The sequence below is a fragment of the Phalaenopsis equestris genome, unplaced genomic scaffold (assembly GCF_001263595.1).
Source record: "Phalaenopsis equestris unplaced genomic scaffold, ASM126359v1 Scaffold000195, whole genome shotgun sequence".
Taxonomy (NCBI): Eukaryota; Viridiplantae; Streptophyta; class Magnoliopsida; order Asparagales; family Orchidaceae; genus Phalaenopsis; species Phalaenopsis equestris.
Genome location: NW_018164637.1, coordinates 3,222 through 9,661, shown reverse-complemented (window position 1 = coordinate 9,661; position 6,440 = coordinate 3,222).

Below are 6,440 nucleotides of genomic sequence, written 5' to 3'. Positions count from 1 at the left end.
GTACTTAATAGGGTAGAACATTAAAGGGGGGTGTCTGACACAAAGTAGCTCATCAAATTCTAAATTATTTGTTGAATTGTAGAGCTTAAAAAACCTTTGACATTTCCAATGAATATATTTGGTAATGATATAGGTAAGCATATTTTGTTTAGTACAAACATGATATCTTGAAAAAAAATCAATCTATGTTATATAATAGTAATTGAAATTTTAAATTCAATAACAAAAATTAACTCTATATAAGATGGTAATAAAAAGAAATAAGAGAATCACCATATAGATGCCCAACTCTAAAAGGCATTGATAAGTGTTACTTGGCATAATTAGAAAAGGGCAACTTGGTGAGCTTTAAGGTGTTGGTTTGCAATTATGATTGTGAAAGGAGAGTATATGTTTCAAGGGTAGTAATACTGATGCCTATTTAATATGATGGAAGTAGAGAGAAAAATAGGCCGGTTGGGGTAATAAGCCCAAACTTAAATGGAGGTGAATTGGGGGTGATGATTGGGAATAACTAGAGATAGATGGTTGTTGTGGCTTGGGAGAGATGGTGAGGGAAGGAGTGACTATGTTTATGACTATTCAAACTTGAAAATAGAGGATAAAGAAAGTATAACTAGAATGTTATATGACAGATATTTGAAGGGAGCTTAATAAAAGAAGTCTACAATGGGTGGCTTTTGTGAGATGATTGTTGTTTAGAAGATGAAGGAAGTCATAGCCAAAAGGAAAGCAAGAGATGAAGGTAGGAGTTGCTAAGTTAGTCAAGAGGTTGAGAAAAATGAGAATTATAGAAGTGGGTAGTCGCCGAGTTAACAATCTGGAAGAGAAAGAGTCGTAAGACAGTTGCCCATCCTAAAATTATCATCACATTTTTATTAAATGCTCATTTTGGTAAAATTGCTCCTCTGAATAAAAACTCTTACCCCTCTCAAAAACCTTATTATAATATTTGTTGTGTTATATTCATTATCAATAAGTTGGCCTACTCTTAAGGATAGTCTAGTTCTGTCCTTGAGTATCTCTTCATGAATGGCTTCTAACAATATAAATTCTAATTTGCATCATTAAGTTTAGATGGATATAAGAAAATGATTCTTGACATATAAACTTTAAGTTCAATATTCTAGAACCATAGTCACTCCTATTAAAAAAAATAACATTTCAAAAGGAGAAGAATAGTGCTTTCACTATTTTTCGTTTTATCAAACTATATTTGTAGGCCAATTATGTGCGAATAGTTTGATGAAAGAACCACCGACAATTGTTATTAAACTTAACATTAACGGCGATGCAAAGTGTAGCCTGGGCTTTGCAAGCACTAGGGACATTTTAATGATAGTAATGACATGCCTATTATTGCTTTCGTTGTCCGTCGTCCACTCGAATCCTCAAAAATGCTTCTAATGCTAGTCATTAAGTCTTATCAAAATACTAGAAGTTTATTTTGAAAATTGTATTAATAGAGTTTCGATTGAGATGGGATGCACTAAGACCCATCTAAACCATATCTTCAAACAAAACTACGATCCTAAGTAACCTCTACTTATTTAAAAATCCTAGAAATTTTATGCAAAGAGTGAATTTCATGATCCATAAAGATGGAGGAATGATTGTGCTGAATGGCTTGCCAATAGAGGAGTTTCTTTTCCCACATTTCATACTTTCTAAATAGCTGTTGCTGGAATTAGTGCTGAAGGATTATGGCTGATCAAATTTCTTAATTTATTTTCGCTAATCTTACTATTGATTTTCTCATGACAAGTTTAGGTTGTGAGTGGCGGTTATCTATTACTAGTAGTAAAAAGAGATATTGTTGCTATTATTTTTTTTCTTATTTTTGAAATTAGGATTTTTGTTTTGGAAATTATTGTCGTAGTTTTTGGTATAAATTTACTATTTGCATTTAAAGCTATATATTAAAGCTGAATGGTTATAGGTGATCAAACTGTCATGAAAAAAAAAAACGACGGCAATAAAGCGAAAAAACAGATCTATAAAAATTACATCAGAAAAGGCGACATGAGATTTACGTGGTTTGACAAATTGCCTACGTTCACAGAGCTGCAGAGGATTTTATTAGCTTGAGAAAATTACACCGTCGCCGATTCGACGTTTACAAGAAAGAGCTCTCTTTCTATCTCTCCTTTATACCTCAACTTCTCTCTCTCGTCTCCTTCTATCTTACCACCCGTAAGTCACACACAAGAAGAAAAAAACAAGGAGTATTAACCTTCACACCAAGAGGGAAACACACAGAATTACATGCAATTCCTTCATTCTTATAAACGTAAGCCTCACGAGAGAGAGAGAGAGCAGGTGAAATTTTTGTCTTTCCCGGAAGCCAGCTTCTAATTCCAGATTAGCTACCTTAATTAGCTGTCTTTTAGACCCATTAAAGAAATAGCTTGATTTGCAAATATTCCTTTCTTCTTCTGCGAACATTCAAGATGGCGGGATCCTCATTTGAAAGGAAAACCGGGCTGGATTCAAAATAGGTAACATAGGAGGCGGGACGCTGGAAACAGAGGCATGAGATTAAATTGGAAGGAGAATTAAATTAAGAAGCAATTAATTAATTGCTAATATGAACAGTGGGACAGACTCCACTAAACACAACACAAACCTCTTAATTTATTTCGGCTGCTACTACTTATTTGTATTTCTTGTGGCAATTTAGGCTCCCATACATGTGCTGATACTATTTGAACAGATGGCTTATGGGGCATTGTTGTGACAATTTCCAGAAGATATTAATGGATGCTATTACATTTTTTTTTAACATAAAAATTTCCTATATCATTGGGCTCTTATGTTTTATCAATATGAGGGGGGTCATTTCTTCAAAGTTTAAACTTTAAAATTGAATTAGCGTTGATCCAAATTATGCCAAATGGTACTGATTATGATGACTATCATTCTGATTTCTGCTCCAACATATTTATTTAAGAGCAATTATCTAGACTTTTGAAAGTTTCAAAGGTTTGGCGTTAGAAATCAGATTTTTTTTTTGGAGATAGCTGTGTATGTTTTCTTTTTGGTTTAGATGTTCGCAGGGTGGCAGATTCTGGGGGCTAAAGGAAGCAGCAGCCATACTTCAGCATAATAAATAAAAAAGGAATATATGTATATATATGTATATATATATATATATATCTATGTAAAGGGCATTAACATGCATCCAACACTTCAACTTTGCTTTTTATATTTATGCCTTCCAATTCTTTGATATCACATTATTTTTAGGGTTGGCAAAATCATCAAATGTCAACAAAATTTTTTTTCGAGCATTCAAAAAATATATGTATGTAAATAACAAAACTTTAACTTGAATAATGATCAAAATGTAGAAAAACACCGATGGGTTAGTAAATAATAAACTCCTTATGCGATTGGAATAATCAAGGAAAAAATTTTTCCAACCTGGGACACACTTTCCTGCATGGATTTACTTCTAATTCACAATATAAAGAGAAAAAAAAAACAATCTTTGGAAAAGCTAGTGTACAAAAGGGAAAATCAAATTTAAATTCAAGTCGCAATAATTAGAAACATTGAAAATCAATTGGGGCAGTTAGTTAATTCATTAAATATTAGACCCCATTGGACCTTACCAAGTACCACTAAAGTGAATAAAAAAAAAAAAAAAACATATACCTGATATAAGAAAAGAAACAAATCCTCTTAGAAAAAAACTTGAAAATTAACACCATTTCCCTAAAGAGTGTTAAGAGCATAAGTTGGACCAATAGATGTCAAGGCTGTTAGAGTTGCTTAAAAAAAGTGTTTTGTGGGCTGCCCTTTGTACATTATTGTGGAGAATTCTAAAATTGGCTGAAAGAGTTGGTCATGAATGACTGTCCTCAGATCTGATGATTTCTTCTCAGTGTTCCTACCGAAAGAAATGCACTTGATGTTTCCATATTTTAACTATCCCAATATACTTTTCTTTAATATTTATAAGAATGATATGTTGAATTTCATTGAGATTTGTACACTATTTTATACAATGGCTAAACAATGTATTCAAATTCCATCACGCGCTTAAGAACAACGCTAACAAAGCGGCCATTAACTCCCACTTTCGGAGCAAATTCGTGGGGGGGGTCCACTTTCAGTTTGTGCGTGGTCGGCTGGACCCACCTTGGGATGTGTCCCACCGCCGGCGACTTTTTGATCGCGCTGATTTTGGGGACGGCCGTAAATTGCCGTACTGGATAAATGACACGCGGTGTGGAATAAACATGGGAGCTTCTTATGCAGGATCACCATTCAAATTTAAAAAAAAAAAAAAAATTACATATATGCCACTCTATTCTTATTATTTGCATGCATCTTATCTTACATTTTTACTTTTATATCACCTTATCTAGAAATAAAAAAAAGGTTAACTGTAAATTTTCTAAAATAAAATTGATGTGTGCTCGAAAATTTACGGCGGTAGAGTAATGAATTATCGTCTTAGCGTTGCACGAGGATTCAACACACACTTATATGAAAAGGAATCAATCTGTGATGACACCAGAAGTTTTTACGTGGAAAACCCGTAAAGTAAAAAAAATCACGGGGTCTGACCTAGTTATAAAAATTTTACTATAAGTTGATGGTTACAGAGACCCCTTGTCGCACAGACGGGAAATGACTACAAGATTTTCCATGGCACAACGTCGACTAACGGCGTCTAGTTAACAGTGGTCGACGACAGTTGATGTCGGTCGGTAGTGGTCTGGTCGACGGAGGTCGGCGACAATCGGTGGTGGTCGACTGCGACCGATGGTAATCGACAGAGGTCAGCGGTGGTTGTTGACCGTCGGTGATGGTCGGGGGTGATTGGCGGTGGTCGGCGACAGTCAATGACAGCCGGCGATGGTTGACGAATGTTGACGACGATCTGTGGTGGTCGATGACAGCCTGCGATGTGGTCGATGGCAGTCTGCGATGTCGGGGATGATGTTGAACTTAAGCTCATTCTCAACGCCTCAAGTTCTCTCTCAAGTAAGTTCTCTCTCAAGCCTCCCTCTCATGTGAAGGGTGGGCTCTATTTATAGTGTTATGGTGCAATTAATGCAGGAATATTAACAATTTTGATCGGACGGTCCCGAGAGCTTCCCTAGATCAGATGGTGTTTGATGGACATTTGAGTGCCTTAATGATGTCAGAATTAAGCAATCTTGAGCTCGTTGGATTCGTCTTATCGAGACGCTCGATTCGACTATGAACTCGTTGAATTCGACATTCGTTTGATCTTTCAAATGTGTCCAAAAATCTTTCAAGAATGATTTAATCACTTGATCTGGGCTTGATTTGACTCGAATTTGACTAACATTGATATCATTAGGTCTGTCTCATCGAGTCAGTCAGTTTGCTGAAATCAGAGCTTTGGATGACTTTTAATTGAACTTTGAATATTTCTTGCTAAAAAATACCTCGAGATTCGTGTCGGATGATGAAAATTTGTTAGTGTTGTATCAAAAATAATAATATTTTTATGTGATTTAAAACTTTTGGTGATATAAATGTAAAAAAAAAAGTTTAGATATATAAATATATGAAAATTTATGAGAATTATGTGGTATTTATGTAAATGCCTCAAAAAAATTATCATAATAGTTAACTTCTCGTATTAAAAATAGTAATTATTCAAAAAAAAATATATATTTTATACGTGAAACATATATTATTTCATAAAAAGTCCTTGACCTTTTTTCTCTATCATTTTGATGGACTATTAAATGAAAAAATATTATATCAGGACTCCGCATGTAGAGCTACAAAAAAAAATCAACCTGATAATATAGGAGAATATTCCCTCCATGTTATTTTGTGTTATTGAGTTGTTATTGTATGTTATTCAGATATTATTGTGTTCTGGGAATATTTCTGGTATTATAATAACACGATAACACATCAATACTACTTGAATAACACACAATAACACCTGAATAACATGAAGAGAATATTCCCTAGTGTTACCGGGCCGATCAACTCCGTGACGTAATTTCATTGGACTCCGCACGTAACTCCTGATGTAATATTTTTTTCCAATTAAACACACTAAAACTAGACATGATTACTAATAAATATTTATTTAATTTACAAAACAATACACCTCGTGACAAACACTAATTAAAAACGTGGAGATGACTACAATAGTTATCATTATTATTTTGGTGGGGATTTAATGGTATACAATCTTAATTTTTTCACACCCAAAATAGAAAAAAAAAGGAACATCTAAAATAATTAATTCTCTATACTAATATAGCTCTTTGAATTTCTCTTAAATAGAAGGATAAATAACTTGCAAGATTCCTTTAAGTCACTAATTTAACATACTACTCAATTTTTATGTACTTATATATTTAACATCTAGATTATAATTTTTACATAAATGTCATCATAGTTATGCATTAAAAAGTATATTGGGTGATATAAATATA